Source organism: Arachis hypogaea, chromosome 6 (genome assembly GCF_003086295.3).
Source record: "Arachis hypogaea cultivar Tifrunner chromosome 6, arahy.Tifrunner.gnm2.J5K5, whole genome shotgun sequence".
Classification (NCBI taxonomy): Eukaryota; Viridiplantae; Streptophyta; class Magnoliopsida; order Fabales; family Fabaceae; genus Arachis; species Arachis hypogaea.
Genome location: NC_092041.1, coordinates 14589234 through 14600576, shown reverse-complemented (window position 1 = coordinate 14600576; position 11343 = coordinate 14589234).

The following is an 11343-nucleotide window of genomic DNA, read 5'->3' as shown; positions in this document are numbered from 1 at the left end:
TGAAAGTATGACTAGAGAGGGATAGAGTGATTACCCAATATGCTAGAGATGATTAGAGTGCACACGCACCAACAGTAAGGGTTCAATGCTCGGTCCTGTATTCCCTGCGTTTACAAGCTATCTTCTTATAAATTTATCTGCTTTTACAATATAATTTGAATTAGTGAAATCTGCCCCATGTTTTATCTTAGAAAACTTATCTATTTTTAATCATGTAGACAAAATCATATAGTTGCATTCATATGTATATAGGTTGTATTGCATTGCATGAGTCTTACATGTTCCTATTCATTCTTATTCATCTCCTTCAACTTAGCATGAGGACATGCTAATGTTTAAGTGTGGGGAAGTTAATAAACCACTATTTTGTGATTTATATTGTGTTTAATTGTGGGGTTTTATCAAGTCTTTGCCCACTTATTCATATGATTTGCATGTATTTACAATTCCTTCCTAAAAATATTCTATGATTGATAACTTGCTTCCTAAAGACCTTTTAGTTGTATATTTTTATCTTCCTTCATACCATTTGATGCCGTGATCTGTGTGTTAAGTGTTTCAGGCTTCATAAGGCAGGAATGGCGTAAGGAATGAAGAAGAAGTATGCAAAAATGGAAGGAATGCAAGGAATTGAGGAGATGACCAGCGAGAAGTCACGCGGTTGTATGGCTCACGCGACCGCACGAAATGGAAGAAATCAAAGTGACGCGCCCGCGTGCCTGACGCGGCCGCGTGGATTGGAAGCTGCACGAATGACGCAAGTGCATAGACGAGGCGCACGCGTGGTACGAGAAGCGCTAAGTGACGCGATCGCATGGACGACGCGGCCGCGCGACGTGCGCGATCTGCAGAATTACAAAAGTCACTGGCAGAGATTCTGGGCCGCATTTCAACCCAGTTTTCGGCCCAGAAACACAGATTAGAGCCAGGAAACATGCAGAGACAAAACAACAATTTATTCTGCATAATTTTAAGTTTTTAGATCTGATTTTACTCCTCCTCTAGGTTTCTCACTTGAACATTCATAATTAGGATTTTGAAGATTTTGGCTTTAACTTTTGAGAAGAGTCTACCTCCGGTACTAGTCACTATAGTTTGTCATTTACTTTTCATTTATTCTTCCATATTCTTAATTCATCCAGAGTTGACAGTGGATTATTTTCACAAGTTATTAATACAGAACTATTTTTATTTTTAATTAATCCCTTTTATTATTATTTATTATATCTTCTTTTATTTTTCCCATTGATTCTGTGAAGTCTATAATTATGATGAGTGAGTAGTTCCCCAACGTGATTGGGAGATGATTAAAAGGAGAACATTGAGTTAGAATACTCAAGAGTTCAATTGTAATTGGTGCACTGTTGGTTGGCTTGTTAGTCACTAACTCTAATCCTTCCCAAGAGAGAGGATTAGGACTTGTGAATAGAAGTTGACTTTTAATTTGACTTTCCTTCATTCGTTGAAGGTTAACTAAATTAAAATAATGACTAATTATTAATTGCTCTTGATTAAATTTTAACAAGGATAGAACTTCTAATTAATCTTCTCCCGGTCAAGATTTTATTTAAATCATATAAATTCTCTAATTTAATTTTCTGTTCAACATATTCAAAACTCCTTTTGAAAACCTTTGATTGATAAAATAGTACATCTTCCTGCAACTCGTTGGGAGACGGCCTGTGACTCATACTCCCAGTATTTTATTTCTAAAATTGTGACAACCATTTTCTAAATTGACGAGTAGATTTTTGCTGGTTAAGAACTGTACTCACAACGCTATCTTTCCAATTAATTCTTAAATTGCCAATTTTTGCTCACGTCAGAGACCTTATTTAAACCAATTCTCTTAGAATACTTGTTGGTAAAATCATTGTAATAATTCTCTTAAAATTGTTTATTTTATAATAATTGATTCAAAGATTAACTAATGCATGCACAATTACACATGAAAAGATAAAACAGAGGAAAGCAGAAGCACATACACGAGAGGAGGTGCCATGGTGGCCCAAAATCAAATTGGCGAAAGGGGAGCGACGACGGCAAGAGAGGTAACATCCATAGGAGGTCTGCTGATGGATGAAATTGTGATCCTTAAAGTTGTACTCCTTGTACTTGTATGGAATTTAAAAATTGGCTCTATTGGAATTTATGATCACAACTCCATTCAACTAAACCAGCAAGTGTACTAGGTCATCCAAGTAATACCTTACGTGAGTAAGGGTCGATCCCATAGAGATTGTTGGTATGAAGCAAGCTATGGTCACCTTGTAAATCTCAGTTAGGCAAATTAAATGGTTATGGATTTCGAAAATTAATTAATAATAAACAAAAAAAATAGGATAGAAATACTTATGTAAATTAATGGTAGGGATTTCAGATAGGTGTGTGGAGATGCTAGAATCCTCTCGAATCTCTACTTTCTTATTACATTCATCCAATTTCTTCTTACTCCTTTCCATGGCAAGCTGTATGTAGGGAATCACCGTCATCAATGGCTACTTTTAATCCTCTTGGAAAAATGGTCCTATGCGCTGTCACTGCATGGCTAATCGTCTGGAGGCATCACCCTTGTCGATGGCTACATCCCATCCTCTCAGTGAAAATGGTCCAAATGCTCTGTCACAGCACAGCTAATCATCTGTCGGTTCTCAATCAGGTTGGAATAGAATCCCTTGATTCTTTTGCGTCTATCACTGACGCCCAGCCTTCAGGAGTTTGAAGCTCGTCACAGTCATTCAATACCGGAATCCTACTCGGAATACCACAGACAAGGTTAGACTTTCCGGATTCCCATGAATGCCACCATCTATCTAGCTTATACCACGAAGATTCTGTTGGGGAATCTAAGAGATATGCGCCCGGCCTAAGGTAGAACGAAAGTGGTTGTCAGTCACGCGCGTTCATAGGTGAGAATGATGATGAGTGTCACGGATCATCACATTCATCAAGTTGAAGTGCAACGTATATCTTAGAATAAGAATAAAAGAGAATTGAATAGAAAATAATAGTAATTGTATTGAAACTTGAGGTACAGCAGAGCTCCACACCCTTAATCTATGGTGTGTAGAAACTCCACCGTTGAAAATACATAAGTGAAAGGTTCAGGCATGGCCGAATGGCCAGCCCCCCAAAACGTGATCAATAGTCTCCTAAGATGAAGAATAAAACAAAACTGAGACCAAAAGATGTCTAATAAATAGTAAATTATCCTATTTATACTAGACTAGCTACTAGGGTTTACATGAGTAAGTAATTGATGCATAAATCCACTTCCGGAGCCCACTTGGTGTATGTTTGGGCTGAGCTTGATTTATCCACGAGATGAGACTTCTCTTGGAGTTGAACGCCGAGTTATAGCGTGTTTTGGGCGTTCAACTCCGGGTCGTGACGTGTTTCTGGCGTTTAACTCCAGACAGCAGCATGTACTTGGCGTTGAGCGCCACTTTACGTCATCAATTCCCGAATAAAGTATGAACTATTATATATTTCTGAAAAGCTCTGGATATCTACTTTCCAATGCCGTTGATAGCGCGCCATTTGGAGTTATGTAGCTCCAGAAAATATATTTTGAGTGAACGGAGGTCAGATTCCCACAGCATCAGCAGTCCTTTTGTCAGCCTTTTTCAGAGTTTTGCTCAAGTCCCTCAATTTCAGCCAGAAATTACCTGAAATCACAGAAAAACACACAAACTCATATTAAAGTCCAAAAATGTGAATTTAACATAAAAACTAATAAAAACATCCCTAAACGTAGCTTGAACTTACTAAAAACTACCTAAAAACAATGTCAAAAAGCATATAAATTATCCGCTCATCACAACACCAAACTTAAATTGTTGCTTGTCCCCAAGCAACTGAAAATCAATTAGGATAAAAAGAAGAGAATATACTATAAATTTCAGAATATCAATGAATATTAGTTTAATTAGATGAGCGGGACTTGTAGCTTTTTGCTTCTGAACAGTTTTGGCATCTCACTTTTTCCTTTGAAGTTTAGAATGATTGGCTTCTCTAGGAACTTAGAATTTCGGATAGTGTTATTGATTCTCCTAGTTAAGTATGTTGGTTCTTGAACATAGCTACTTATGAGTCTTGGCTGTGGCCCTAAGCACTTTGTTTTCCAGTATTACCACCGGATACATAAATGCCACAGACACATGACTGGGTGAACCTTTTCAGATTGTGACTCAGCTTTGCTAGAGTCCCCAGTTAGAAGTGTCCAGAGCTCTTAAGCACACTCTTTTTACTTTGGATCACGAATTTAACCACTCAGTCTCAAGCTTTTCACTTGGACCTTCATGACACAAGCACATGGTTAGGGACAGCTTGATTTAGCCGCTTAGGCCTGGATTTTATTTCCTTGGGCCCTCCTATCCATTGATGCTCAAAGTCTTGGATCCTTTTTACCCTTGCCTTTTGGTTTTAAGGGCTATTGGCTTTTTCTGCTTGCTTTTTCTTTTTCTTTCTATTCTTTTTTCGCCATTTTTTCGCAAGCTTTTCTTTTTTCACTGCTTTTTCTTGCTTCAAGAATCAATTTTATGATTTTTCAGATTATCAATAACATTTTTCTTTGTTCATCATTCTTTCAAGAGCCAACAATTTTAACATTCATAAACAACAAGGTCAAAAATATGCACTGTTTAAGCATTCATTCAGAAAACAAAAAGTATTGTCACCACATCAATATAATTAAACCAAATTCAAGGATAAATTCGAAATTCATGTACTTCTTGTTCTTTTGGATTAAAACATTTTTCTTTTAAGAGAGGTGAAGGATTAATGGAATTTATTCATAGCTTTAAGACATAGTTACTAAACACTAATGATCATGAAGTAGAAACACAAAACATAGATAAACATAACATAGAAACCGAAAAACAGAAAGAAATAAGAACAAGGAATGAATCCACCTTAGTGGCGTCTTCTTCTTGAAGGACCAACAATGTCCTTGAGCTCTTCTATGTCCCTTCCTTGCCTTTGTTGCTCCTCCCTCATTACTCTTTGATCTTCTCTTATTTCATGGAGAATGATAGAGTACTCATGGTGTTCCACCCTTAATTGTTCCACATTGTAGCTCAAATCTTCTAAGGAAGTGTTGAGTTGTTCCCAATAGTTGTTGGGAGGAAAGTGCATCCCTTGAGGCATCTCAGGGATTTCTTGATGATGAGCTTCCTCATGCATCTCTTGAGATCCATGGAGGGTCTCTCTTGCTTGCTCCATCCTCTTCTTGGTGATGGGCTTATCCTCTTCAATGGAGATGTCTCCTTCTATAATAACTCCAGCTGAGTAACATAGATGGCAAATGAGGTGAGGAAAAGCTAGCCTAGCCATGGTGGAGGGCTTTTTGGCTATTTTGTAGAATTCATTGGAGATGACTTCATGAATTTCTACTTCCTCTCCAATCATGATGCTATGAATCATGATGGCCCGATCCACAGTAACTTCAGATCGGTTGCTAGTGGGAATGATGGAGCGTTGAATGAACTCCAACCATCCTCTAGCCACAGGCTTGAGGTCCAGTCTTCTTAGTTGAACTGGCTTGCCTTTGGAGTCTCTTTTCTATTGAGCTCCTTCCACACATATGTCCATTAGGACTTGGTCCAACCTTTGATTAAAGTTGACCCTTCTAGTGTAGGGGCGTACATCTCCTTACATTATGGGCAAGTGGAACGCCAACCTCACATTTTTCGGACTAAAATCTAAGTATTTCCCCCAAACCATTGTGAGATAATTCTTTGGACTCGGGTTCATACTTTGATCATGGTTCCTAGTGATCCATGCATTGGCATAGAACTCTTGAACCATTAAGATTCTGACTTGTTGCATGGGGTTGGTTATGACTTCCCAACCTCTTCTTCGGATTTCATGTCGGATCTCCGGATACTCATTTTTCTTAAGCTTGAAAGGGACCTCAAGGATCACCTTCTTCTTTGCCACAACATCATAGAAGTGCTCTTGATGGCTTTTGGAGATGAATCTTTCCATCTCCCATGACTCGGAGGTGGAAGCTTTTGTCTTTCCTTTTCCTTTTCTAGAGGATTCTCCTGCCTTAGGTGCCATTGATGGTAATGGAAACCAAAAAAAGATTATGCTTTGACCACACCAAACTTAAAATATTGCTCTCCCTCGAGCAATAGAAGAAAGAAGAGAAGAAGAAGAAGAAGAAAATATGGAGGAGAAGGGGGAGTGTAAGTTTCGGCCAAGGTATAGAAGAGGGGGTTGTGTTATGTGAAAATGAAGTAGAATGGAAGGGTATATATAGGGAAAGGGGAGAGGGTAGGTTCGGCCATGTAAGGTGGATTTGGGTGGGAAAGTGTTTTTAAATTTTGAAGGTAGGTGGGGTTTATGGGGAAGAGTGGATGGATGTGAGTGGTGAAGAGGTGATGGGGAAGAGAAGTTGAGGTGATTGGTGAAGGGTTTTGGGAAAGAGTGTTTATTGGGAGGAGAGATTCAGAGATTGAAGTTGTTGGGAAGTGTGACATGGGGAAGAGTGTTATAGGATTAGGAGGTAAGGTGGGAATATGTTAGGTGGGGATTCACAGATCCTGAGATGATCCTGTGGGGTCCACAGATCCTGAGGTGATCCTGTGGGGTCCACAGATCCTGAGGTGTCAAGGAATTACATCCCTGCACCAAATAGGCATGTAAAATGCCTTTGCATACCATTCTAGCATTTAAACGCCGAGGTGGTGTACGTTCTAGGCATTCAACGCCCATGTGAAGCATGTTCTGGGCGTTCAACGCCCATGTGTAGCATGTTTCTGGCGTTGAACGCCAGTTCCATGCTTGTTACTGGCGTTCAGCGCTAGCTTTCCTCAAGGCACATTCCTAGCATTCAAACGCCAGGATGTTGCTTGTTTCTGGCGTTCAGCGCCAGATTCATGCTCTGTTCTGGTGTTGAACGCCAGCCAGATGCTCCTTACTGGCGTTGAACGCCAGTCTGTCCTCCCTCCAGGGTGTGATTTTTCTTCTGCTGTTTTTGATTCTGTTTTTAATTTTTATGATTTTTTCGTGACTCCTCATGATCATGTACCTAATAAAACACAAAATAATAATAAAATAAAATAAAATAAAAATTAGATAAATAAAATTGGGTTGCCTCCCAACAAGCGCTTCTTTAATGTCAATAGCTTGACAGTGTGCTCTCATGGAGCCACAAAGGTGATCAGGTCAATGTTGTATAGTCCCAACACCAAACCTAGAGTTTGGATATGGGGTCTTAACACCAAACTTAGTGTTTGGTTGTGGCCTGCCAACACCAAACTTAGAGTTTGACTGTGGGGGCTCTTCTTGACTCTGAACTGAGAGAAGCTCTTCATGCTTACTCTCCTTTATCACAGAGGGATGGCCATGTGCCTTAAACACAAGGTAGTCCCCATTCAATTGAAGGACTAATTCACCTCTGTTGACATCTATCACAGCTCCTGCTGTGGCTAGGAAAGGTCTTCCAAGGATGATTGGTGCGCGAAATTGTGAACAATACTTTTTCACAACTCTCATAATCCCCGGTAATGGCTCCAAACACGTGGTAGCTCAATACCATGGCATTACACAACTTCGCACAACTAACCAGCAAGTGCACTGGGTCGTCCAAGTAATAAACCTTACGTGAGTAAGGGTCGATCCCACGGAGATTGTTAGTATTGAAGCAAGCTATGGTCATCTTGTAAATCTTAGTCAGGCAAACTCAAATGATAATGATGATGAACGAAAATAACACAAAGGTAAAGATAGAGATACTTATGTAATTCATTGGTAGGAACTTCAGATAAGCGCATGAAGATGCCTTCCCTTCCGTCTCTCTGCTTTCCTACTGCCTTCATCCAATCCTTCCTACTCCTTTCCATGGCAAGCTCGTGTAGGGTTTCACTGTTGTCAGCAGCTACCTCCCATCCTCGCAGTGAAAGCTAATGCACACACTCTGTCACAGTGCTGCCAATCACCGGTGTGGTTCCCTCCCCTACCGGAATAGAATCACTCTTTTGCGTCTGTCACTAACGCCCAGTAGGTTACAGGTTTGAAGCACGTCACAGTCATTCAGTCATTGAATCCTACTCAGAATACCACAGACAAGGTTAGACCTTCCGGATTCTCTTGAATGCTGCCATCAGTTCTTGCCTATACCACGAAGACTCTGACTTCACGGAATGGCTGGCTCGTTTGTCAGGCGAGCACTCGGTTGTCAGGCGATCAACCATGCATCGTGCAATCAGGAATCCAAGAGATATTCACCAAGCCTCAAATGCTTGTAGAACAAGAGTGGTTGTCAGTCACTTTGTTCATGGGTGAGAATGGTGATGGGCGTCAATCATCACCTTCATCAAGTTGAAGAACAAGTGATATCTTGGAACAAGAACAAGCGGAATTGAATTGAAGAACAATAGTAATTGCATTAATACTCGAGGTACAGCAGAGCTCCACACCTTAATCTATGGTGTGTAGAAGCTCCACCGTTGAAAATACATAAGCATAAGGTCTAGGCATGGCCGAATGGCCAGCCTCCCAAAGTTGATCAAAAGATCTAAAGATCCAAAGATATAAAGATCCCAAGATTTCTAATGCAATAGCAAAAGGACCTACTTATAAGAAACTAGTAGCCTAAGGTGTACAGAAATGAGTAAATGACATAAAAATCCTCTTCCGGGCCCACTTGGTGTGTGCTTGGGCTGAGCAATGAAGCAAATTTCGTGTAGAGACTCTTCTTGGAGTTAAACGCCAGCTTTGGTGCCAGTTTGGGCGTTTAACTCCCATTTGGGTGCCAGTTCCAGCGTTTAACGCTGGGATTTCTTGAGGTGACTTTGAATGCCGGTTTGGGCCATCAAATCTTGGGCAAAGTATGGACTATCATATATTGCTGGAAAGCCCAGGATGTCTACTTTCCAACGCCATTGAGAGCGCGCCAATTGGGCTTCTGTAGCTCCAGAAAATCCACTTCGAGTGCAGGGAGGTTAGAATCCAACAGCATCTGCAGTCCTTTTTGGTCTCTGAATCAGATTTTTGCTCAGGTCCCTCAATTTCAGCCAGAAAATACCTGAAATCACAGAAAAACACACAAACTCATAGTAAAGTCCAGAAAAGTGAATTTTAATTAAAAACTAATAAAAATATACTAAAAACTAACTATATCATACTAAAAACATACTAAAAACAATGCCAAAAAGTATACAAATTATCCGCTCATCACAACACCAAACTTAAATTGTTGCTTGTCCTCAAGCAACTGAAAATCAAATAAGATAAAAAGAAGAGAATATGCAATGAATTCCAAAAACATCTGTGAAGATCAGTATTAATTAGATGAGCGGGGTTTTTAACTTTTTGCCTCTGAACAGTTTTGGCATCTCAATCTATCCCTTGAAATTCAGAATGGTTGGCTTCTTTAGGAACTCAGAGTCCAGATAGTGTTAATGATTCTCTTAGTAAGGTATGATGATTCTTGAACATAGCTATTTATTGAGTCTTGGCTGTGGCCCAAAGCACTCTGTCTTCCAGTATTACCACCGGATACATACATGCCACAGACACATAATTGGGTGAACCTTTTCAGATTGTGACTCAGCTTTGCTAAAGTCCCCAATTAGAGGTGTCTAGGGTTCTTAAGCACACTCTTATTGCCTTGGATCACAACTCTTATTTCTCTCTTTTTTTTTCGTTTTCTTTTTTTTTTTTTTTGAATAGCTTTTTCTTGCTTCAAGAATCATTTTTAATGATTTTTCAGATCCTCAGTAACATGTCTCCTTTTTCATCATTCTTTCAAGAGCCAACATTCATGAACCACAAATTCAAGATACATATGCACTGTTTAAGCATACATTCAGAGAACAAAAATATTGCCACCACATCAAAATAATTAAACTGTTATAAAATTCAAAATTCATGCAATTCTTCCTTTTTCAATTAAGCACATTTTTATTTAAGAAAGGTGATGGATTCATAGGACATTCATAACTTTAAGGCATAGACACTAGGACACTAATGATCACAAGACACGAACATGGATAAACATAAGCATAAAATTCGAAAAACAGAAGAACAAATAACAAGGAAATCAAAGAACGGGTCCACCTTAGTGATGGCGGCTCTTTCTTGCTCTTGAAGATCCTATGGAGTGCTTGAGCTCCTCAATGTCTCTTCCTTGTCTTTGTTGCTCCTCCCTCATGATTCTTTGATCTTCTCTAATCTCATGAAGGATGATGGAGTGTTCTTGGTGCTCCACCCTTAGTTGTCCCATGTTGGAACTCAACTCTCCTAGGGAGGTGTGTAGTTGCTCCCAATAGTTTTGTGGAGGGAAATTCATCCCTTGAGGAATTTCAGGGATCTCATGATGAGTGGGATCTCTTGTGTACTCCATCCTTTTCTTGGTGATGGGTTTGTCCTCATCAATGGGGATGTCACCCTCTATGTCAACTCCAACTGAATAACAGAGGTGACAAATGAGATGAGGGAAGGCTAACCTTGCCAAGGTGGAGGTCTTGTCCGCCACCTTATATAGTTCTTGGGCTATAACCTCATGAACCTCTATTTCTTCTCCAATCATGATGCTATGGATCATGATAGCCCGGTCTATGGTAACTTCGGACCGGTTGCTAGTGGGGATGATTGAGCGTTGTATGAACTCTAACCATCCTCTAGCCAAGGGCTTGAGGTCATGCCTTCTCAATTGGACCGGCTTTCCTCTTGAATCTTGCTTCCATTGGGCGCCCTCTTCACATATGACTGTGAGGACTTGGTCCAACCTTTGATCAAAGTTGACCCTTCTAGTGTAAGGATGTTCATCTCCTTGCATCATAGGCAAGTTGAACGCCACCCTCACACTCTCTGGACTAAAATCCAAGTATTTCCCCCGAACCATAGTAAGATAATTCTTTGGATTCGGGTTCACACTTTGGTCATGGTTCTTGGTGATCCATGCATTGGCATAGAACTCTTGAACCATCAAGATTCCGACTTGTTGAATGGGGTTGGTAAGGACTTCCCAACCTCTTCTTCGGATCTCATGTCGGATCTCCAGATATTCACCCTTTTGAGTGAAAAAGGGACCTCGGGGATCACCTTCTTCAAGGCCACAACTTCATAGAAGTGGACTTGATGCACCTTTGAGAGGAATCTATCCATCTCCCATGACTCGGAGGTGGAAGCCTTTGCCTTCCCTTTCCTCTTCCTAGAGGTTTCTCCGGCCTTGGATGCCATAATGGTTATGGAAAAACGAAAGAGCAACGCTTTTACCACACCAAACTTAAAATGTTTGCTCGTCCTCGAGCAAAAGAAGTAAGAAGAGAGTAGAAGAAGAAGAAATGAAGAAGAGGGAGATGGTGGTGAATTCGGCCAAAGAGGGGGAGA